Here is a 24,265-nt window from a genome sequence, read left to right as displayed (position 1 = left end):
TTGGCGGATGTATTGTGATATAGTACTCACAATGATATGTGGATTAAAAGGGACTCCAGGTGATCATGTAGAACGCCATTTATATTGGATTTGTAGGAGTGATGGTTCAAGTGAGGATTCATGGGATTGGGGAACCAATTGATTGGAATCGTAGGAAGGAAACAAGATATTGGATTGGTACAATACATATTTCCTTAGCATAGGAATGTAGTACCTTAGACCCTTTATAATTTTACCAAACACTTGGGTTGTAGTACCCTAGCTAAGCTTGGCATCTTGTATGCTTCCCGAGGATTTTTACATAGGGATACACATGAGCTACTTATAGCATACTTATGAGGTGTTGGGTTAGTTCTACTCTCAAACCTTGGAGTTGGGTAGCATAAGTGATGTTGGAGTTGACTAATACAACAAGGGACCTTTTATGACACTGGACGATTTGGTTTGGAGGATACGGTAGGACTATTGGCATCTAAGAAAGTGTGCTCAAGGATAAGCTGATAGATGTTCACTCACATCCTAAATTCCTTGAAACCCTGAAGCGCTCCCTAGCCATAAAATGGCCGGATTGTGACCATAAGCTCTGGCTCTAAGTCGCTACACTATGGACAATACTCCAAATCGACCAACACTAAACCCCTGGGAAAGTGCCACATAGGACAAGTACCTCTTGTAATGCCCCAAGAGTGTAACTTGCCTTAATTGCAACCTTCTGTATGTGGGTCCATCATGTCAGTGTCATGAGAGATCAATGCATGTGTTATTTCATGTGTCACCTTGATTTGTTTTCCTTTGCATGCATGCATCCTATTCATTCCATGTCTTTGTGTTTTTGCCTTGTGAAACCATGTGTAATAGTGGTATGTAATGTGGTGATGTGTGTTGATATGTGTTGATAAGTGGAGTGTTGTGGTGTGGTGCAATTGAAGTAGGAAGCTCTATGTTAGTTTGCACTAGGGTTTTAAAAACCTTCTTCCTCTCTTTTATCTCAAGGTCAAGATCCACTTGCCCCATCCCTATTTAAAAAATGCCCATGTTTTAGTATGTTTTGTGGTGGATGTGATGCTAGGGTTTTAGTGATTTGAAACTATGTCTTAGTGGTGCAAATATGCACAAAACAGATCAACTTAATGCTGTTTTGTAAATATTTACTTGCTCCAAAAATCCCTTTTTCTTTTTATTCAAATAGGTCATAATTTCTTATGACCAGGGGTATTTTTATTTTATTGTTTTGTGCCATAGGTTTTCGTGGGAGTTTATTTTCTTTTGCTGGTGTTGGTTAAATAAGAAACCCAGTGGGTTTCTTTTCCCCTTAACAAGCGCCAGCATGGGCCTCTCTATCCCTCCCGAGGCCCATTCCTCCTCTTTGTTTCCCCGCGGCAGCCCAAGCGCGCACCTTCTCCTTTCTTCTGACGCCGTCGTTTCCGTGCTTGCTTTCCGTCAGAGCAACAGAGAGAGAGAGAGCGAGGGAGATTGACGCCGTGCGTCCCTTCCGCGCTCATATAGCCTCGGCGTGCGTGCCTAGTACCTAGAGTTCTGCGTCCCCCCTCCTAGCGCCGCCACCTCTCCTCCATCTCCTTCTTCCTCCCCAGGTAAGCTCTCTATAGATCAGGTAGCAGAGAGAGAGCGGTAGTGCGCCGCCGTCGTCCACCGCGCATCCATCGCCTCCGACGCCGGCCAGCATGTCAGGGAGCCTGGGGAAGGCCGCCGCATTCCATTCCCGTTGTCGTTGAGGTCGGGGAGCGACCACAACGACGGGTAGGACCTCGTCTCCGACACGTTCCCGGCGGTCCCGTACCCATGCGTCGTCTCTGCTTCGGTTCGGCAGCAGATCGGCTCCGGTTCTTCTTCAGGCTTCCTGTTACTTCCTCCCACCCCCCTAGTCCGGCAGGACCCTCTCTACTCCTTCCCCTCTGTGAGCCCAGCTCCTTCCTCCCACCCCCCTCGTTAGATGCAGCGTAGGGGATCGTTGTCGTTCCTATGTTTGGAGAGGAGTACGGTAGTTGCAGGTGTTGTTGTGTGTGATGTGTTGTTCTTTGTGTCTGTGCTCTGCTCGTCATGGCTCAGGGGATCGGCTTCCCACGCAGCAGGAGAGGTAGCATCGGTGACCCACCTAGAGTAGCAGTAGTGGTAGATGGCATGCTCCGGTGGCGTTGCTGCCGTCGTCGTCTCTCTGTGCAGGCGCAGCAGGGCGATCCATGTTATTGTTTGTGTTACCTAGTAGGACTCCTCCTCTCTGCCAAGATTCGTAGTGCAGCGTAGTGGCTTGCAGTGTATTGTGTTGATCACGCGGTCATGGGTTCGCGGCCCCGCGGTGCCACCCCCCTTTTTTTGGTGTTTATTTCGGCATAGTAGCGCAGAAGGATGGCTTACCTTACTTGACCTCCCTGTTTTGTCGAGCAGAGGAGCAATAGCAGAGTGGTGTGTTGCCGTGTGTTGGTAGCAGGTGGTCTTGGGTTCGAATCCCCACCCATTCCTTTTATTTTTGTTGCATTCTTATACTGTTTTGCACTTGTTTTCTTGCATAGTGCTCTGGTATGCTTGGCCACCTCATGTAGTATCTATTTTTAGCTCTCAATAGTAGTTTGCCTCTAGTATTTTTTTCCTAGCTTGGTAGAAATGCATGTGTAGGACTTTGTTGCATATGTGCATGTGTGAGCTAGCTTATATAGTGATGTGTGTATTAGTATGTGTGTGTTTTGCACTAGGGTAGTGATGCTTGTGCAAGTGAGTGAGTGTGTGTGTGTGTGGGTTGACCCCCTCCCCACATACTTTGTTGTGTAGGAATAGTGGTTCTTATGTGTGTGTCTATATATAAATGATCATGTGATGTTTGTGTGTGCAAGTGTGTGTGTCTATGTGTGTGTGTGTGACACCCACATGCCCAAGGCATGATGTGCCATGATGAGCACATGAGCAAGTTAGTATGTGTAGGTGTAGAGATGCATATGTGAGTGTAAGCTAGTGTATGTGTGATAACTAGCATGTGTAGGTGTTATTATGTTGTGCTTGATGCATGTGTGTGTGGTGGTGTGCTAAGGCAGATAAGCATGAGGTCTACCCCTCATGTGCACCATTGTATATGTGAGTGCGTGCAAGTGCATGTGAAGTAATGAGCTAGTGGAAGCACATGTGATGATGCACTATTCACCTCTGTGTGATTCCATGTATATTTTCTTCTTAGCTTTGAGCCCATTTGTTCTATGCAAGTGCCTATGTAATATATATGTTTTTGGGGTAGAATCATCCCAGGAATCCATTGGTCGAATCAGTTTTTCCTTTGGAACACTTTTTGGGAATGTCATATTTATGTTTTGTTCAATGTTTAGAGCTTGGTTCCATGTGATGTGATGAGCCCAAGAGGTTGTTTCCTTGTTGTGGCAGTAGAGGGTGAACCCGTCTACAACATGTTGGTTTTGTTTCATGCTTAGGAGTTCATGTGTGCAAGTTGTGCCTAGTCAAAGTAGGCATGTGGCTGAAAATTCCAGTTTAGTAAAAATCTGTGATTTTCACTAAGTCTGAGAAACTGCTTATATTTTCTTCCGCTGTATTTGTACTTGCAAAAGTTCATGTGTTTGGAATCAGCCCCTGCAATCAACTGAGAAGTTGTAGATTTTGTGCTTGTCTAGATCTCTGTCAATTTTCATTCCATTTGGCTTCGTGTAGATATTGTTTTGGGTGCTGTCAAAATGCTTCAGAGCATAAACAGCTAGTGGGAAACTGAGATTTTCACGAAATCCTTGAAAACTGGTATTTTTATCCAAGTTAGCAGCTGTAGATCTTTCTGTGTGATACTCCTTTGCATTATCTTTTTGCTCATGCTTGTAGAGCTTTTGAATAGCTTCTGCCACATATCCTATTTGGCACATTTGGGTGGTTGTAGGTGCTTTGCATGTAGCCCTCAAACTGCTATGTTGTTATTTAGGAAGAATGTATAGTTTTGATGTTTTGATGCTTGTGAGTGCATAGTTTTTGGTGTGGTGATATTCCTTGCACCAGCCCATCCATACTTGTTTGTTTTATGATATGGCAACCTAGGAATACCTTAAGTATGCCATTGGAGTGTGTTGTGATGGATTTGATCCTTAGGACTCCGTTTCTTGTTTCGTTGTTTCTGGTTGACCCGTAGCTTCGTTCGTAATGTTCTTTATATGTTTTTGCATCGTTTTCGCGTGACGCATAAGTTCATGTCATCCTCATGCATGTCAAGATAGTTTAGAGTGCAATTCTGTCCATAAGTTTGTAGTTTATTCTCATGCATGTGCTAGTGACTAGAATAGAGATGCATTTTCATTTTCATCTCATGCATCATATGCTTGTTGCATCTTGTTGTGTTGTTGTTCATTGTATGCTATTTTTATGTTGGGTAGCACCGGGATCGGAGAACGATTACGTGGATCCGGGAGAGTACGTGCAGGACGAACAAGAGCAGTTCCAAGCTGAGGACATCGCAAGCAAGATGATATGACCTTGGTTCCATCTCTAGACTTGTTATGCTAGATTCACGTTTCCTTCGTCATATGCTCGCTGCGTACCACTGAAATAATTTCCTCCTGATATTGCCATGAAATCGAAACACTTATCCCCTCCTAGCAAAACTTGAATGGCTAGGTAGGCTTGCTCAGCTACTAATGTTAGCGTTGCTAGTTGCAGGTGCATTGTCTCATGTGATAACATGAGTTGATATCATTATGTTAAATCTGTTATTTAATTAATGCACCTATATACTTCGTAAATAACGGAATGCCTAGCCTTTTGTTGTGTGTTTTGTTCCATTATTGTCGCCATTGTTTCCTGCTACCGGTGTTTGGTTCCATAACTGATCGCTCCTAACACGTTCGGGTTTGTTATAGGGACCCCCTTGATAAATCGCGTAGTGTTAAGACTTGTTCGGCAGGACCCAACATTGGTGTTAATTTGCTAATCACTTAATAATAATCTGCATAGGGAATAGCTACCCCGAGGAATTAATCAACAACCTGGACCAGTGCTCCTCATGAGTGTTGGTCTCACCTGAGCCATGTCCGGGGCCTCACTGGTCACCCACAGGTTTAGCCATCCCGATGTCTAGCTCATCCGTCGTGTCCTGAGACTAAGATACACGGATCTTACCGGGGTCGTCGACACGACGGGAGGTCCTGCTAGTCTTGTCTTACCTTAGCGATATATCTTGCGTATAGGAATCCCGATGAAGCTTTGGTTCTCCCCAGAGTTGAGGTTTTCCTCTAAGGAATCCGACGAGATCACGAGATTCGTGAAAGAGGATTACTTTACGGCCCGTGACCGTTTGTGATGGACTAGTTGGAGCACCCCTACAGGGTTTAATCTTTCGGAAAGCCGTGCCCGCGGTTATAGATAACTCGAACCTAATCTAATCAAACGGCCAACTGTGTGCGTAACCGTGGTTGTCCCCTTCGAAGTACTCTCCTCGATCGGGAACACGGTGGGGTTATGTTTGACGTAAGTAGGTGTTTAGGATCACTTAGTGATCAGCTAAATATCGACCGCTAGAATAGACCACCTTCAATAACTTTTTCTACGTAAGTTAGCCACCATAAATGCTTAGGATGCTGCAACTTAAATACTCAACCTTCATTACCTAATAACTAGACTAGTTCTGGAACCGAGGTCATAGATTGCTGAGTCCCCGTGGCTCACAGATTACTTCAACACACCAATAGGTACAGGTACGCCCGACAGGTGATCCCGATGGCACGCAGCTGTTGTGGCAGTACGGTAAGGAGAACGACCGCCTATACGTGAACTATCCAGAAGACTGAGGCGTGGTCATGATCATGGGCAAGCATGCGGGGTAGCATAGCCTTTTATCATGTTATGTAGTCCTTAGCGGAACTACCTTGTCTGAATAATTGTGTGATGTAAATTCTGATATATTCTATGAGATGGCAGATGAATCCCTATTTGTCATACTATTATTATGTAGGTGCTATGTTATCGTGCTTGCGAAACGCTTAGATGCGCTTCTTTCCATTTTGCGGCCTCGTTCCCTATATCGGAAAGGAACGCACCTTAGTCGTTACTGAAAGTGCGTTATATCGACTAGAGGGGGGTGAATAGGAGATTTTTAGAATTTCATCACTGAGGAAATTCCTCACTGATGACTAACTTACAGCGAAAATCATCAACACATAATTTGAGGAACATAAGGAGTTGAGGAATTAGAACCCGTTTCACAGCGAAGACAGTAGTTGATGACCGAGTTCCAACTGCTGTGACAGTTGTACATCTGGTTTCGAGCGGCTTGGTATTGAAACCAAAAGACACACAGTCCCGGGACACACAGTCCCTACCCTATTCTCCTTGCGCTAAGAACACACAGTCCTCGCCCAACACTCGTGGTAAGTCTTCAGGGCAGACTTCCAAACCCTCACAAACTTGGTCACCCGGCGATCCACAATTCACTGCTGGATTGCTCTAGACCATGACGCCTAACCTTCTCGAGGATGCACAGTCCTCAAAGGTAAAAGGCTTCAGTCCCACACAGGAACAACTTCTTCAGTGATGCTCAATGATTTGGTTCTCGGTTTGTAGTTTGGTGTTTGGGGTATTTCCTCACTGATGAATTACACTCGAAGACTCTGAGGAATTTGGGTTGCTCTTATGACAAGTGTCAGTTTCTAATGGACCAGCCCAACTAATGGTTGTGGGGGCGGCTATATATAGCCTGGGAGCATCCTGTCATGATTTGACATTAATGCCCTTAAATAATATGACTGTTGGTGTGGATAAGACCAATGATGTGGCGTGGCTATCGAAACGGTCGGGACCCTCAACTGTGATTGTCCTCATCTCACTCATATTCCTCACTTGAGGCTTTTGGTAGGATTAGGCTTGGGTTGGGCATCATGAGGAAATTCATTCCAATGTGTTACCTCGACCCCCTTTAACAATACGGTGTTCTTATTACTCAAGTGTGAAGAAAACAAAACAGAAAGAGTAAATCTTCATGCTTCAAAGTCTTCAGAATGATTTTCTTCAGGACATACCGAATTCCTCAATTTTAATATCTTCATGCGGAATATCAATTTCATCGTAAATTCTTTGCGATTCAAATCTGCAGCTTCAGACCAATTTCTTCAACCGAAGATATACATTTTTAGGGGTCGATATTCATCGAATATATCAAACTCCACAGTGACTTATAGATCCTGTGTACACTCAAGAACACATTAGATACTTAACCTATAAGTCTTCAAACCACCAAAATCACAAAGGGGCACTAGATGCACTTACAATCTCCCCCTTTTTGGTGGTTGATGACAATTAGGTTAAGTCTTCAACAGGGATAAACATATGAAGTGTAAATACTTATTTGAGGCATTTGAAATCAAGATTCAGAGAGACTCCCCCTGAACATGTGCATATCTTGAGGATTTTGCTTTTCTCAGCAAATGCACATTGATGATTTATATTATGGAGATCTCCCCCTGAGTCTTGTAAATCATGCATACATACGACATATAGTATGAAGAAATTGAGGATGCATGATGAAAAATGGTATGTGACGAATTCCAGCATGCGTGCATTAAAAATTTGAGGAATAAGCATGCGAAGAAAAACGTTCAAAAGCGTCAGAGTACCATCGGGCTTAAGTTATAACTCATTACATAAATAGTTCAGAAGAGCGAAGAGTTTGTTACTTAAATATAGTTCATAAGCCCCAAAATATCCCGCATGAAGACTAACTCTCAAGTTTCTCCCCTTTGTCATCAAGTGACAAAAAGGGACAAACTGAGGACTAGCGCCCGTGAACACTTTCACTCCTTGGCAGTTGATGAAGATGCGTGAGGATTCTTGGGAGCAGTCTTCTTCCTTGGACCGGTGGCAGTGTCTTGTTGTTCTTCATCAGATTCAGCAGTGCAGAATGAAGAAAAAGAACTGTCCTCAAGGTCTGGAACTGGAATTGGCCTGAATTTCTTCTTTGGTGGCCACGACTAGTAAAAGTCCCGCACAAACTCCAATTCTTCAAGTTCTGTCGGAGTCTTCACATGAGCAAGTGTGGCCCAGGTGCGATCAAAAACCTCATGAAGATAATGATGGTTAAGCTTCACAGCATTCTGCATTTCATTGAGGGTTTTCACAATGGCGCAGAACTAGCGTTTGACCCACTTGTGATTCCGATCCACCTTCTGGTGAAGACTGAGAAGAAGCTCTCTAGTATTCAGCACACGAGGAGCAACAAGACTTGGAGGATGAGTCTCAGTGTCATCCCATGAAGAGTAAGCTTCGGGCTCTCTGAACTTTCCATCAAGGGGCCTACGGCCTTCATCAATGATAGACTTGCCTTTTCCTTCAACAGGCTCGAAAGTCTTCTTGTTGACCCTGATAGGAGGCATATAATCAGCATGGTTGTTGAAATGAGCATGATAGTTGATGCCTGACCTTGTTCTGATGAATCTCATGATCCATGGAGCATATATCTTGTGGTCAAAAGGACACATTGCATTATCAGCCAAAGTCCTCAAGAAGAAATCATGGATGTTGATAGGGATACCATGGATGATATTGAAGAGGATATTCTTCATGATGCCTACGACATCTTCTTCATCATCATGGCCCTTGATCAGCGCAAGAACACTGCAGAGGATTCTGTAAATAGTCCTTGGTTCATATTTGAGATCATGGATGAGGAAAGTCGTTCTTGGTGGTTTCCCCTTAGCCAAAGGCTTCATGAGTACTTCCATCATCTTGTTAGGCAGCTCACGTTCATCATAAAGCTTCACGGCCTGCTCTGAGGGAATTGACACGTGTAGTTCACGTAGTAGCTCAATGGAAGGAGCCTTGTAGTGTGTTGTTTGCGTCATGCAGTCAAACACCCATGTGTTGATGTCTGTGGGATTCCCTGATATGTGAAGAGTTGCATAAAATTGAAGAATGAGCTCACTGTTCCAATGACAGATATCTAAGCACATTGGGAGGAGTCCAGCTTCATGAAGGACGTTGAGGACTGGAGCCAGGCATGGTATTTCTTCAAGCTCAACATGAGGAATATGCCTGTGCTCGAAAATCTTATTTCTTCCACACATCACAGAGGCATAGTAATTGAGCTGTGTCCTCGTCCAAAACTTCAGATGCTTGATGCGAGGCTTGTCATAGGGATTTTCTCCGATGAAGAACATGTGTTCTTGAAAGAAGGACTCCTTTTGAAACTTTGGCCGCTTGGAGAACGGCTGACGCTGGATGGGCTGAAGATTTTGCCGTTGGACCCGAGGGGAGACAACAATTGCAGACTCTGGGTTAAGGACGACGAAGGCATTGTCTGGGTTTGGTGCATTTTCCTCGGCATGGTCCTCAGGGTGAGGAATTTCATCAGCTTGAGCTTCAGGCTGAGGAGCATGCTCTTGTTCCGCTTCAGGCTGAGGAATATGGTCTGGTTGCGCTTCAGGCTGAGGAATGGGGTCTGGTTGAGCTTCAGGCTGAGGAATGTCGTCAAATGGAGCATCATGTTGAGGGTTTTGCTCCAGAGGAGGAATGGGTTCATCCTGAGCCTCAGTTTGAGGATCTTGCTGAGGAGGAGGAGTTGGGTCAGCCTGATCCTCAGGTTGAGGATTTTGCTCAGGACCGTGACTTTCATCAGGCTGAGGATTTTCACTTTGTTCTTCCTCAGCTTGCTTGCTGATGGAGCCAGATTCATCAGCTGGTGCAGCTGATCCTTGTGCAGTTTCTTCATGAGGAATGGAAGGCTGAGGATTGTCGTTAATGCGAATTTCCTCATCAGTGTGTTCCTCAGTTTTGGCATTCTTCATTTCCTCATCTGGCCCTTTCTCCTGGTCTTCGCTTGTGAAGGTAACCATTTGGTAAGAAGGAGCATTGTTAAGAGGCATAGGATCCAGTGGAGCATTTTCTTCAAGTGCTTTGAGGCGCTTGGCCTCAGTGTTTTCTTATTCTGAAGAGGCTTTTCTCTTCTTGACTTCCTTTTCAGCAGCCCTTGTGTTTTTCACGTCTCATGCAGACGGAGTCATCTTGTTCACCTTTGAAGCTTTTGGCAAAGGTGTTTTCTTAGCAGAGACATTTTCATCAGCTGGCTTTGAGGAACTAGCTAGAGCAGAGTCATCAGCTGGCTTTGAAGCAGCAGCTGGAACAGATTCATCAGCTGGCTTTGAGGAACCAGCTGGAGCAGAGTCAGTCTCACCAGCTGTAGCAGATTCATCAGCTGCATTTTCCGTGGTGATTTCCTAAATTGCCGGTTCATCCACACGGTTTCCTTGAGGGATTTCCGCAGCATGAGCAGTTTCATCAGCTGGTTCTTCAATCAGAGGCTGAGGAGTTGGTACTGGAGGGGTAGCTTTCTTGTTATAGTTGTTAACCGTGTCAGTAGCAAGTTTGATGAAACTGCTTTTGAGACTTTGATGGTCAGAATGATTGGAGTACTTATCTGTGAAAGTCTTCAACTCTGGCTGTGTGGACACAAGGTCATCAGGCGTCAGGTTGAGGAGATTCTGCCTGAGGAATTTCTCCTTCTTGAGCTTAGCAACCTTGCCCTGTTTGGCTTGCTGCTCCTTCCACTTTGCCTCATTGATGAATGTGGACACCATGTGGCTTATGCCTGGGGTTAGTTTCAAATCATCAAGCGGAGTGTTGGGGTCCTCATACCAGATATTGATGTAGTCGAGGAGGACTTTTCGGTCCATGGCCAATGGAATGGAGCTGCCAGAAGCTTGAGCTACCCTCTCTTGCTTGTTTCTCATCATTCCTTGCAGAGTTTCATCATCAAATTCATCACTACCTTCTGATGCAGAAGGGACCGTGATGATTTTTCTTGGGCTGGGTATGGTTCCTCTCCCTGCAGTCACCTTAGTCTTCACAGGAGTTGGTGAAGACTTTGTCTCCGAGCTTGTTGCAGATGGGAGTGAGGAGCTGGAGGTAGCGGGCAGTGGCTTCACTACCGGCTTCTGTTCAGGTTTTGAAGCCTGTGGTGGTGCTGAGGGTTTTGGCGCTGATGGTTTTGGTGCTGATGGTGGAGCTGTTTTCTCTTGAGGCCTTGAAGCCTTTGGTTTTGGTGGCACAAACTTTTGTTGAGGAATTGTCGTACGAGAAGTCTCTGCAGCAAAGGAAGTAGCTGCAGTTGAAGCAACAACAGATGATTCGTTCAATTTCCTCACAGCAGCCTCTGCCTGCTTCTTGAGCTTTGACAAGTGTTTTTCCTTTTCATCAGGATAGTCATCAATTGTTTTGAGGCTTGAGGGATCTATTTCTTGATAATCCTCAAGTGGAGCCCGTTTGCCAGGAGGCTTCAGAGCGAATTTCTTCGCATATTTGGGAGTGAAGAATCTGTACTCCTTCCACTCCTTAGCCCAGCGGCGTTCTATCTTCTGAAGCCGAATATTTCTCTTGGGAATAGTTTCATTTTCATTAGGAGTGCAGTAATCCAGGTATATATCCTCAGGGATATCTGCGGCAGTATTCTGCTCAAGTTTCTGGCCTCCCTTTTGCTTCCTGTCATCCTCCATTTTCTTCAGCTGATGATTTTGCTGATGAGATTGAACTCTTGAGGATTCTGATGAGAATTGAAGATTGTCTTCAAGAAACGCTGCAAATGAGTTAATTTGATGAGAACCGAGAGATTCATCAGCTGACATGTGTGTACGTGTGAACAGATTATAGTTGCGAGGAATTTGGAGAGGTCATATGCGTCCTTAGATTTGAAGAAAATGAAAAAATTTGGCAGTTGAGGAATTTGACCAGTGGTTGAGGAATTTGTCTAAGCATACTGTTCTTGGGTTCCAGAGTTGTACAAATCTGAAAATTCGCACAACTGAGGAATCTCATGACAATCTTAGATGTTTAGTGAAGTTCATCAATAGTTTAGTGATCGGCAGTGTTTGAGGAAAAGAAACGGATGGATTCTTGAGGAAAAACATATTTCACATCTCATAGGTAAAATAGTAGATCAAACTTCCTGTAAAAATAGGGTTTTTATTTACCCTAGATGGCGTGCACGAAGAACAGAGAAGAGTATCAGGAAAAGCTCTTTCAGTGCGTGTCCAATGCACCCTAACTCGGCAGCAGAGGACGTCTACGGCGGCAGTGGACAAGGATGGTCCGACTCCGGCGTGGTTTCGGCGACGGAAAAGGTGAGGCAGTGAAGCTCTTCTTCGCCGGCGTCGAGACTTCCAGCGGTGGCGCTATGGTTCGGAGCTTTGCTGTAGCAGGAGGGCGATGGAACGAAGAAGATTTTACCGAGGGAGATGGGGACATATTTATAGCCATGTGGTAACTGTTGGCGCGAAAATATCGGACCAAATAGCCCCTTCCTCTACGACTCCGCAGGACACGTGTAGCTCACGAGAGAAGCAGTGGAGATCGTGGAGATCGTGGTTATCCGAACGAGGAAAGTGGGGTTCAGTTACTATGCATTAAAAAATACTTTTGAAGATTTGAGGATTTTTTTACAAAATCATTAGCTGACAAGGATGCAGTCAGGATTTTGAAAAAAGTTTCAAGTAGAACGCATATGAAGAATTGAATAGACTGGATGAGAATAGCATAGAGGGAAAGTAGGGTCCGATGACATTCACTTAGATGAAATATCAAATTGAAGAAATAGCTATAAGTGAATGCTGTTGAGGACTTGAAATCACAGTCTATCTAGCTAAACAAAAATCATCTAGTGCTTTTGAAGATTTGAATAACTTGAGGATTTTGCGAGAAATCGTCACTATGATGAATTTCAGTTTTGACGAAAAACGATTTTGAAGAACAACTATTTTGAAGAAAATCAAATTTTGAAGAATTGAATCTTTGAAGAAATTCAGCTTGAGGAATTTCACGTTGGGCAGTGGCGTGACCCACCATATAAGAATGTTGATTACTAACGCTGCGTACAATTGTCGTAGGGCCCTGAGAATCAATGTCTTCGTTGATTTCTTCACACTCAGAGTGATATTCTTCATCAGTTGAAGAAAATCGATTCATCATGTGTTGCACATCTAAGTCATCAATTTTGCATAAGTGTTAGGATGGGTGCATGTTTTTACAAAACATTTGAAGATTCTAAGATATTTAGCTCACACCGCAACTTGCAAAACCTTTTCTCATCCAAGGTCTTGGTGAATATATCTACCAGTTGATCATCAGTCTTCTTATGGTTGATGAGGATATTGCCCTTGAGAACATGATCCCGAAGAAAATGATGACGAATCTGGATGTGCTTGGTCTTTGAGTGTTGTACTGGATTTTATGCAATCTTGATTGCACTCTCATTGTCGTAGTAGAGAGGCACATTCTTCATGTTGATGCCGTAGTCCTTGAGGGTTTGCTTCATCCATAGCAATTGAGCACAGCATGAGCCAGCAGCAATGTACTCAGCTTCGGCAGTGGAGAGTGATACGCAGTTCTGCTTCTTTGAGGACCAGCAAACTAGTGCTCTTCCGAGGAAATGGCATGTGCCAGAGGTTGACTTGTGAACCACACGGTCACCAGCATAGTCAGAATCAGAATACCCTACCAGATGAAGATTTGAGCCCTTGGGGTACCTTAATCCTAGTGTTGGTGTGTGAGCTAAGTATCGAAGAATATGCTTCACAGCCTTATGGTGTGATTCCTTCGGTTTTGCTTGAAAACGTGCACACATGCAAACACTAAGCATTATATCTAGCCTAGATGCACATAAATACAATAAACAACCAATCATACAGCGATATACCTGCTGATCGAATTCTTTACCATTTTCGTCAGTGCAGAGGTGGCTGTTGGTAGGCATTGGAGTCTTGACACCTTTGCATTCATGCATGTCGAATTTCCTCAGAACAACCTTGAGTTATTTGTCCTCTGATATGAAGATTCCATTGCGTTATTGACGAATTTGAAGAACTAAGAAGAATTTCAGCTCCCCCATCATAGACATTTGATATTTTTCACTCATCATGTGAGCAAATTCATCACTGTACCGTTTGTCAGTACAACCAAATATAATATCATCGACATATATCTGGCACACAAATATCTCATTATCATAGGATTTAGTGAAAAGAGTTGGATCGAGTGAACCAGGTTTGAAGCCTTTCTTCATGAGGAATTCCTTCAATGTATCATACCATGCCCGAGGGGCTTGCTTGAGACCATAGAGCGCCTTTTTAGTGTGAAGACTTTGTCTGGATTCTTTGGATCCTCAAAACCTGGGGGCTGAGCAACATATACTTCTTCCTCAAGCTTACCATTGAGGAATGCACTTTTCACATCCATTTGATATAATATGATGTTATGATGATTACCATAAGCAAGTAGTATTCGAATAGCTTCAAGTCTAGCAACAAGTGCAAAAGTTTCATCGAAATCTATTCCTTCAACCTGGGTGTTGCCTTGGGCTACAAGTCGTGCCTTATTCCTGACCACTTGACCATCCTCATCTTGCTTGTTTCGGAAAATCCACTTGGTTCCGATGATATTGTGCTTGCGAGGATCTGGTCGTTTGGCGAGCTCCCATACGTCATTCATCTTGAATTGAAGAAGTTCGTCTTACATAGCTTGGATCCACTCCGGTTCTAGGAAAGCCTTAGCAACTTTTGAGGGTTCTGTGATACATACAAAGGAGAAATGCCCACAAAAGTTAACTAAGTGTGAAGCTTTTGAGCGAGTGAGAGGACCTGGCGCGTTGATGTCATTGTAGATTTTGTCAAGTTCCACTTCATTTGCAATCCTCGGATAAGCTCGTTGAGGATTTCGTCTGGGCCGAGGAATTGGTTCTGGAGCAATTTCCTCAGGAGCACCTTCTTGATTTTCATCAGTGATGGGGATGATTTCTTCATCAGTTTCCTCAGTGGGAACACTGTCTTCAGTAGGTTTAAGCTTTATTGCTTCCTGAGGAGACAACTTATCTGGATCATAAGGCAATTGCTCTATTTGCAAGCCATTAGTTTCATCGAACCGCACATCTACAGTCTCAACAACTTTGTTGTGATAGTTGTTGAAGACTCTGTAGGTGTGCGAGTCCTTTCCATAACATAGCATAAAACCCTCATGTGCCTTAGGTGCAAATTTTGAGCTATGGTGAGGATCTCTAATCCAATATTTTGCACCGAAGACTTTGAAATAACTTACATTGGGTTTCTTATCAGTGAGGAGTTCATATGAGGTTTTCTTGAGGAATTTGTGAAGATATATGCTGTTGATGATATGGCATGCAGTGTTGATTGCTTCAGGCCAAAAGCGACGAAGAATCTGATATTCTTCAAGGATGGTTCTTGCCATCTCAACCAGAGTCATGTTCTTCCTTTCCACGACACCATTCTGTTGAGGAGTATAAGGAGCAGACAATTCGTGACTAATACCAAGTTCATCAAGATAATCATCAAGACTAGTGTTTTTGAACTCTGTTCCATTATCACTCCTGATATGTTTGATATTGATGCCGAAGTTCATCGAGGCCCTTGAAGAAAATCGTTTGAAGATTTCCTGCACTTCAGTTTTATATAAGATGATATGCACCCATGTATATCTGGAATAATCATCAACTATGACGAAGCCATATAAAGATGCTGCATTTGTTAGTGTGGCATAGTGAGTAGGTCTAAATAGATCCATGTGAAGAAATTCGAATGGACGAGTAGTGGTCATGATAGTCTTCGAGGGATGCTTGGATCTGGTTATTTTCCCAGATTCACATGCACCGCAGAGATGATCCTTGAGGAATTTGACTGATTCGATCCTGATGACATGCTTCTTCTTCGCGAGCGTGTGCAAATTCCTCATGCCTGCATGACCGAGTCTTCGATGCCACAGCCACCCTTCTGACGTTTTTTTTAGTAAGGAAGTGGGTGGTTGAGGACCTGTAGGGAAATCAATAATGTACAAATCCCCTCTTCTGACACCTTCGGATACTTTGGATTTTTCAGATTCCATGATCACAACACATCTATATATACCAAAGATAACAATCATATCAAGATCACAAAGCACCGAGACTGACATGAGGTTAAATCCAAGGGATTCAACAAGCATCACTTTGTCCATATGCCTATCCTTGGAAATAGTCACTTTGCCAAGTCCCAATACCTTGCTTTTACCTTTGTCAGCACATGTGATTTGCTTCAGAGGTGATGGAATTAGTGCCATATTCATCAGCAAGCTTTTATCACCAGTCATGTGATGTGTGCAGCCACTATCAAGAACCCACTCAGTACTCTTGGGTTTGTCATCCTGCAGATGAATTAGTACAGCTTACCATCTCATATGCTTCATACTTGAAGAATATGATATCAATTTCATCAGATAGGAATTTCATCATAATAGAATTATAAGGACGTGTGAAATATTTCTATTTCATCAATATTAGCTTGCGTCCTATCAAGTATTTCCTCAGGTCTCTAGCAACTTCTTCAGATGATGATTTTCATCTGGAGACCTGACATGCAGAAGTGATTAGTTCAATTTCTTCACCACCCACATCTGAAAGGGTGTTAAAGCATTCATCATCCTGCGAGCACCATATGAGAAAGGGGGCATTGAAGCTAATGCAATTCTCTTAGCAGTAGGGGGTTAAAGTACTCATATGAATATGCAGAGAACTGGTTTGAGGATTTATGAACATAATGATTTGAAGAGTAATGCTCATATTCATATTCCTTGTAGTTTCCCTGCATGTTAGAAGCATTAGCACGGGTACGAGCATAGTTTTGACCAGTTGAGGATTTTAATCCTCTTGAAGACTTTGGTCCTCCTGAGCTATTTGATCTGGGGTTCAGATTCTTCATTAGTGGTGTCATGGGGACATTCACCTGAAGATTTTCAAGACAACTTTTGAGAACCCATATTTTCCTCAGGGGAGGGCCATTCTTGAAGTTAGTTCCAACATATCGAGCAAATACTTCACCAGCTTGATTTTTGAACAGTTTATAGTTGGAGTCAAATGACTCATCTGAGGAATAGGATAATTCACATGAAAATCAAGTTAGATTGGATGGATCAAAAGGAGGCCCAGTAGTAGCAACCCATGAGGTTTTGGGATACTTCTCAGGTTTCCAATAAGATCCATCAGCATTCAATTTCCTCTCAAAGGTAATTCCTTCTTTCCTCGGGTTCCTGTTCAAGATCTGCTTTTTGAGCACCTCACAAAGGGTTTGATGTCCTTTGAGACTTTTGTATATGCTTGTCACATACAATTCCTTCAGCCATGCGTTTTCATCAGTGAAATTTGTGTTTTCCTCAAGTGAGGAATTTGACACTACAGGAGCAGTTGAAGAATTTGTAGCAATAGAAGCATTTGATGATTCTGGTGAAGAATTAGCAATTTCACGTTCAATGGATTTAAGACATGGAGGAATGAATTCAGCTTGAGCAGCGCTGATCTGTTGAGCTAGTAATGAATCATTTTCCATACGAAGATCATCATGAGAAATCCTCAACTTCTCTAGATCAAGCATCGTTTGAAGAAATTCATAGGAAAGTTTCTCATGATCAGTGAGGAGTGTGGCATGACGATCTTGAAGATTATCAAATCTAGACTAAAGACTTTTCACATCTTCAGTGAGGATTTAGGTAAGATTCATTTCATCATTCAACAGATCATCGCTTCTATCTAGCAGTTTCTGAAGCTTTTCCAGGGTAGTTCGTTGTTTAGTGGCAATGATAGCAAGTTTACTATAACTAGGTTTTTTATAATCATCAGGTTCACAGTCACTTGAGTCAGAGGAGCAAGCATCATTCGGTACCTTTGAACCTTTTGCCATGAAGCAGTAGGTTGGAGCGAAGTCATCAGCATAGTCATTAGTGTGGATGGTGTTATCATCTTCTTCAAGGTTGAAGATTGACTTGCTCACGAAAGTGGTCGCAAGTGCAAGACTAGCCTGTCCGGAATCTGAGTCTTCATCAGAACCCACCTCTTCATCACATTCCTTTGATTCGGCCTCGGAATCCATTTCCTTGCCAATAAGTGCCCGAGCCTTTCTGAAACTGGTCTTCTTGTGCGATGAGGAGTTTGAACATGAGGATTTTGAATATTTCTTCTTCTTCTTCGAGTCATCAGAATTGTCATCCTTTTATTTCTTCTTCTTTGATTCCTTTCCCCAACGGGGACAATCAGCAATGTAGTGACCTGATTTCTTGCATTTGTGGCAGGTTCTTTTCTTGTAGTCCTTAGATGAAGATTCTTATTTCCTCATATCTCTTCTTGAAGATTTACCGAACTGGCCACGTCGTGTAAACCTCTGGAATTTCCTCACGAGCATTGCAAGCTCCTGTCCAAATTCTTCAGGATCACCAATGCTATCATCCGAGTCTTCTTCTTCAGATGAGGAAATTGCTCTAGCCTTCAGCGCACGTGGTCTAGAATAGCTTGGTCCATATAGGTCTCTCTTTTCTTCTTGCTGGAATTCATGAGTATTGAGTCTTTCGAGTATATCAGCTCGATCAAGCATCTTGTACTCTGGTCTTTCTTGAATCATCAGAACTAAAGTATCAAATGAAGAATCCAAAGATCTTAGCAGTTTCTTCACAACTTCATGATCAGTAATGTCTTGAGCTCCCAGTGCTTGCAGTTCATTTGATATGTCAGTGAGCCTATCAAAGGTATCTTGGCAATATTCATTGTCAAACCTCTTGAAGCGATTGAAGAGATTGCGAAGAACATCAACACGAGAATCACACTGGGTTGATACTCCTTCATTTACTTTGGACAGTCTTTCCCAGATAAGTGTTGCTGAGCCCAAAGCACTCACTCTACCAAACGGGCCTGGGCTCAGATGGCCATAGATGATATTCTTCGGTTGAGAATCAAGTTGCTTGAATTTCTTCACATCAGCAACAGAGATACTAGCAGAGATGATGGGGACGCCATGTTCCACAATATACCAGAGATCATTGTCAATAGCTTGTAGATGCATCTGCATCTTGGTCTTCAAGAAGGGAAAGTTCTTTCCTTCGGAAGTAGGACATGCTGCAGTAACCTTAATCATGCCTGCAGTCGACTTAACTAAAACTCCAGGTGGTTAAACCAAAATCACACAGAACAAGGGAGTACCTTGCTCTGATACTAATTGAAAGTGCGCTATATCGAATAGAGGGGGGGGGTGAATAGGAGATTTTTAGAATTTCATCACTGAGGAAATTCCTTTTGATGAAATTCTTCACTGATGACTAACTTACAGCGGAAACAGTAAAGGATCAGGAGTGCAAAGTTTCACTACAACAGTTTTTCAGGATAAATAATGTGAAAACAGATTGCACAGTAAGCAGGCACGCAGAAAACAGATGAGGATTAACTTGCGTGAAGAATTTGGGGTTGAGGAATTTTAGAGAAAGTCTTCAGCAAATTCTTCAAACAGTGATAGTGAAAATCATCAACAGATAATTTGAGGAATATAAAGAGTTGAGGAATTAGAACCCATTTCACAGCGAAGACAGTAGTTGATGACCCAGTTCCAACTGTTGTGACAGTTGTACATCTGGTTTGGAGCGGCTTGGTATTGGAACCAAAAGACACACAGTCCCGGGACACACAGTCCCTACCATATTCTCCTTGGGCTAAGAACACACAGTCCTCGCCCAACACTTGTGGTAAGTCTTCAGGGCAGACTTCCAAACCCTCACAAATTTGGTCACCCGGCGATCCACAATTGACTGCTGGATTGCTCTAGACCATGACACCTAACCGTCTGGAGGATGCACTGTCCTCAAAGGTAAAAGGCTTCAATCCCTAACAGGAACAACTTCTTCAGTGATGCTCAATCACTTGGTTCTCGGTTTGTAGTTTGGTGTTTGGGGTATTTCCTCACTGATGAATTACTCTCGAAGACTCTGAGGAATTTGGGTTGCTCTTATGACAAGTGTCAGTTTCTAACGGAGCAGCCAGCCAGCTAATGGTTGTGGGGGGCGGCTATTTATAGCCTCGGAGCATCTCGACATGATTTGACATTAATGCCCTTAAATAATATGACCGTTGGTGTGGATAAGACCAAGGATGTGGCGTGGCTATCGAAATGGTTGGGACCCTCAACCGTGAGAGTCCTCATGTCACTCATATTCCTCACTTGAGGCTTTTGGTAGGATTAGGCTTGGGTTGAGCATCATGAGGAAATTCATTGCAATGTATTACCTCGACCCCCTTTAACAGTACGGTGTTCCTATTACTCAAGTGTGAAGAAAACAAAACAGAAAGAGTAAATCTTCATGCTTCAAAGTCTTCAGAATGATTTTCTTCAGGACACACCGAATTCCTCAATTTCAATATCTTCATGAGGAATATCAATTTCATCGCAAATACTTCGTGATTCAAATCTTCAGCTTCAGACCAATTTCTTCAACCGAAGATATACATTTTTAGGGGTCGATATTCATCGAATATATCAAACTCCTCAGTGACTTATAGATCATGTGTACACTCAAGAACATATTAGATACTTAACCTATAAGTCTTCAAACCACCAAAATCACTAAGGGGCACTAGATGCACTTACAGTTACAAGTTGGTAATCAGAGACTTACGACCATAGGAGCCTTTATGTGATCGTACTTGGCCGAGTCGTGTCTAGTAAAATGTTTTGAGTCTTAGTTATATCAGAGAGTAGGATTCTTTTTTCTCCTCTTCCATGCTCTGGTGAGGTTCCCGACTTAGGAATTCTTAATTCTACTCCTCTTCTCGTTCAAAAAAATTTTAGCATCACGCAGGTATTTTTGAAATCTATATGATTTTGATGTGAGAGAGTTCTGTCTTGGTGCCTCCTGTCTGCCTTGATTTCTTCCGGGGAGTTGAGCTCCTGTGGATTCTTGTGCACATCGCCATCATTCAGATTTTTGAGTATATCAGAACGAAGGATGTTCGTAATTGCTTCAATACTAGTGTTGGCAAGATAGCGCCGATGTCCCCAGTACTGGTGCAGATTGTTCGGGAGTACTGCCATACTTTGTATCGTTGTGATCACGAGGGTCTGTTGTAGATGAAGGTTCGAGATTCTCGTTATGTGTTGATGGATGTGATACAGTGGACAGGTTACTATAGGAGTTGTGTGAATATTACTGCTTGTATCCGTGTACCAGATTGCATGACCATATATTTTGGGAATTCGTAGGTGGGATATCAAATAGTGACTTATAGGACAATCTTCCTACAGATGCATGATGTGAGGTTGGGATTCGACATTTAGTGGGTATGTTTGTTCATGGTCGTCTTACATCGGTTCTCGTTGTGTCTTAAAGAGTCCTTGTAGCTCGCTACGACTCGGGGATACTTCTTAAGTCGTGTGCACTACCTTGCACAGGATGGCTACTGTAAATTCGAGCCCGTGCGATCTTATCCGCGAAGATATCGGATGAAATCTCAATCATATGTTTGTTCCGACCAGTTCTAGCTCATACTTGTTTGCAAGTGGTCTTAATCAGAATTTTGTCGACAGTCACTTTGAGGAAGCATTCTTACTATTTTGTTCGAGTGCTATTGCTATATTCCTGTTCAGATATTCTTTCCTTTTTGATTCAGCTATACCTACAATTTATTCTGTGGGCTAATGTGTTGTCCGTCTTCAGGATGGCTCCACCAACTCTTCAGAATCTAGGGCGTGAGGATGTGCCACCACCACCTCCTCCTCCGGAGAATCCTTCTCCGCCGCCGCCTCCTCTTGCATAGGCTTGGCAAGCGGTGATGGCTGCTACAAATGCAAACACTGAGATGCTGATACAGTTGTTGCAAGAGAGGACTAATCAGCACCAAGGCAATTTCTAGCATGGTGGCAATTAGTTTGCTAATCTGAGTTAGTTCCTGTCAAGTCAGCCGAAGACTTTCACTTCGTGTGACCAGCCGCTTGATGCTGAGGATTAGATCCGTGACATGAACAAGCACTTTGAATGCAGCAATGTTCGTCCTGAGGATTTCGTCAAGTTTGCAACATTCCAGCTGAAGGGGCAAGCATCTATCTGGTGGCAACAGTTGAAGGATTCCAGGGGTGCTAGAGTGATCACTTGGGATGAGTTCTGATGTGACTTCAGATCCCACTACATTTCGTCCAGCTTTGTGGAGGAGATGCGTGAGAAGTTCAGGCGCTTGAAGCAAGGTGGTAACTCCGTGTACAAGTACAACGTCGAGTTCCACGAGCTAGCCTGATACGCCTTGCAGGATATCCCTGATCAGAAGAGCAAGATTTATCAGTTCAGAGGTGGCTTGAAAGAAGATATGCAGTTAGCTCTCGCTTTGCACGATCCTGAGGAGTTCGATAAGTTCTACAACTTAGCTCTCAGGGCTAAGGCAGCTTTGCTCAGGGTGGAGAATTCTAAGAAGCGCTTCAGAGATTCCAGCTCGTCTTCTACTCAGGTGGTTCAGAAGCAACAAAAGTTTTGGGTGTGTCCTCCTCCTCCTCGGCACACGCAGCAGTTCAAGCATTCTGGTGGCCGTGGTTCTTCCCACCCACCCAACTCATCTTTTCAGCAGAGATTCCAGCAGTAGAAGCAAGGGCCTCCTCACACATAGTACCGTCAGCCAACAGATGTTACTTGTCACAAGTGTGGGCAGAAGGGTCACTATGCCAATAAGTGCACTTCTCAACTCCGTCTTCCGCCTCCTCCTCCAGGCAAACCTCTAAGAAATTCTCTCGTGAAGTTCAACCCCAGGTCTTCTCGAGTCAACATGGTGAATGCGGCTGAGGCAGAAAAATCGTCAGATGTGATCATGGGTAACCTCCTCGTCAATGATATTCCTGCTAAAGTGTTGTTTGATTCTGGTGCTTCCCATTCGTTCCTCTCCATTGCATTTGCATCCAAGCATAATGTTCATGTTGAAGAGCTTCCTAGACCGTTGTTAGTAGTTTCTCCAGGCAAGTTCAGGCATGCTAGTACTCATGCTCCAGATGTGTCTGTCAAGATGGGCAGTTATTCTTTTCTGGCGTCTCCTATTGTTCTCGGCAAGTTTGACATCAATTTGATCCTTGGTATGGACTGGTTGGCCATGAACAAGGCATCGATTGATTGTGAAGCTAAAGAAGTGAAGCTTACTCACTCTTTGGAGGACGTGATTATATTCGCGACGCGCGATGATACAATCCGTCTGTTCTCTTTGAATGAAATGGGTGAGATTAATAGTATTTCGCAAGTCCCAGTGATCTGCGAATATGAAGACGTGTTTCTAGAAGAGCTTCCAGGAATGCCTCCGCACCGAGAAGTTGAATTTGTCATTGAGCTTGAACCAGGAACTGAGCCTGTGTGCAAACGGCCGTACAAATTGGGTCCAGAAGAGTTGAAGGAACTTAAGAGGCAACTCGATGAGCAGGAGCGTTTGGGTCTGATCAGACCGAGCTCGTCTCCGTGGGTCTGTGGAGTTCTGTTTGTCAAGAAGAAGGATGGCATGGACCGTTTGTGTGTCGATTACCGTCCATTGATCAAGAAGACAATCAGGAACAAGTATCCACTTCTGAACATAAATGAGTTGTTCGAGCAGTTGAAAGGGGCTAAGATCTTCTCCAAGCTCGATCTCAGAATGGGCTATTATGAAATTCGCATTCTCGAAGAGGATATTCTGAAGATCGCTTTCAGGACTAGTTTTGGCTCGTATGAGTATACGGTCATGTCTTTTGGTCTAGCAAATGCTCCTCCGTCATTTTGTCGAATGATGAACTACATATTCTCTCCATTCAAGAATGAGTTCGTCTTGCTGTATCTCGACGATATTCTGGTTTTTTCAGAAACTGAGGAAGAACATGAAGAACATCTCAGATTGGTGCTTGATAAGTTGAGGGAGCACAAATTCTATGCCACGTTTTCCAAGTGTGAGTTTTGGTTGAAAGAAGTCGTCTATCTTGGGCACATCATCTCTGCCGAGGGAATCAAAGTTGATCCGTCGAAGGTGCAGGCCATTGTTGAATGGGAGCCTCCGTAGAATGTGAAGCAGCTTCGAAGCTTTCTCGGGTTTGCAAGCTATTGTAGAAGGTTCGTTGAGAACTTCTCCAAGATTGCTAAGCCTCTCTCTAATCTTCTTCAGAAAAGTGTGAAGTATGCTTGGTCTCCAGAGTGTCAGTTGGCCTTCGACACACTCAAAGAGAAGCTCACCTCCATTCCAGTCTTGGTTCCTCCGGATGATTCCAAACCTTACCAAGTGTTCTGCGACGCCTCTCTTCAAGGTCTTGGTACAGTTTTGATGCAAGAGAAGAAAGTGGTTGCTTATACCTCCAGGCAGTTAAAGCCGGCGGAGAAGAATAATCCTGTGCATGATCTTGAGCTGGTAGCAGTGGTACATGCTCTGATGACTTGGAGACACCTCTTGTTGGAAAGAAAGGTTGAAGTGTTCACCGATCACAAGAGCCTCAAGTACATCTTCACCCAGCCTAAC

The sequence above is a fragment of the Hordeum vulgare genome, chromosome 3H (genome assembly GCF_904849725.1).
Source record: "Hordeum vulgare subsp. vulgare chromosome 3H, MorexV3_pseudomolecules_assembly, whole genome shotgun sequence".
Classification (NCBI taxonomy): Eukaryota; Viridiplantae; Streptophyta; class Magnoliopsida; order Poales; family Poaceae; genus Hordeum; species Hordeum vulgare.
The sequence above is the reverse complement of the archived record's forward strand: the minus strand, read 5'-3'. Positions refer to the sequence as shown.